This window comes from Schistocerca cancellata, chromosome 12 (genome assembly GCF_023864275.1).
Source record: "Schistocerca cancellata isolate TAMUIC-IGC-003103 chromosome 12, iqSchCanc2.1, whole genome shotgun sequence".
Lineage (NCBI taxonomy): Eukaryota > Metazoa > Arthropoda > Insecta > Orthoptera > Acrididae > Schistocerca > Schistocerca cancellata.
In genome coordinates this window covers 100,883,094-100,884,060 of record NC_064637.1, presented here as the reverse complement: position 1 = coordinate 100,884,060, position 967 = coordinate 100,883,094, and the positions used below count along the sequence as shown (strand labels likewise).

Here is a 967-nt window from a genome sequence, read left to right as displayed (position 1 = left end):
CATTTACAATAGAAATGGAGCGATGCTGAGTAAAAATACACACCAAAACGGACAGGAAAAAAAGGAGACGACAAGCCGAAGCATATCAGATGGAAACAGACATAACAAAGAAAAACACTTATCACAAAAATTAAATTAAGCAAGACCTTGCCGCGGAAAACAAGATACAACATGTTGGCGAACACGTTTCGATATCGTGGCATTCGTAAGCATTTCCAATAGACAGTGATCTATTGCATGAAGTTCATGGGATCTTCCCCCTCGCCTTCTACAACGTAATGACCGAAGAGTCCCAGCAACCACATAACGGTATGGGTTTTCGACCGTGGAAAGAAACAACAATCAGGGCGTAATATGATGTCCGTAGTGTATGCAGTCTCAGAAGATCGAGTAAGAAAGGCCAATTGCGTCCTGATCAAAGAGCCGTTTGCCATGTGACCTCCACGAGTAAAGCGATGTCCTATCCTATCGGGAGAGGTACAACGACTACATAAATTCGCGTCACTAAGCCCAATAAGGAAAAGTTGCTCGGTCGTTGGAATCGAATTATTTACTACCTTATACCACGAGGGGCAACGGCCATGCCGCAGCGGTTACATCGGTTCCCGTGAGATCACCGAAGTTAAGCGCGGTCGGGCGTGGTCGGCACTTGGATGGGTGACCATCCAGGCCGCCATGCGCTGTTGCCATTTTTCGGGGTGCACTCAGCCTCGTGATGCCAATTTAGGAGCTACTCGACCGAATAGTAGCTGCTTCGGTCAAGAATACCATCATAACGACCGGGAGAGCGGTGTGCTGACCCCACGCCCCTCCTATCCGCATCCTCCACGGAGGATGACACGGCGGTCGGATGGTCCCGGTAAGCCACTCGTGGCCTGACGTCGGAGTGCTTTTTTTATACCACGAGGACGCTTCACGCATCGGCAAAATCGGAAGACTCATATTGCGCCAAACTGTCGTCCAGGTT

At 49.3% G+C, this 967-nt stretch overlaps 1 pseudogene; it reads left to right on the top strand.

Annotated features, from left to right (window-relative positions):
• The first annotated feature begins 571 nt into the window (after positions 1-571).
• On the top strand, positions 572-689 carry LOC126109930 (5S ribosomal RNA; annotated as a pseudogene).
• Positions 690-967: the final 278 nt, after the last annotated feature.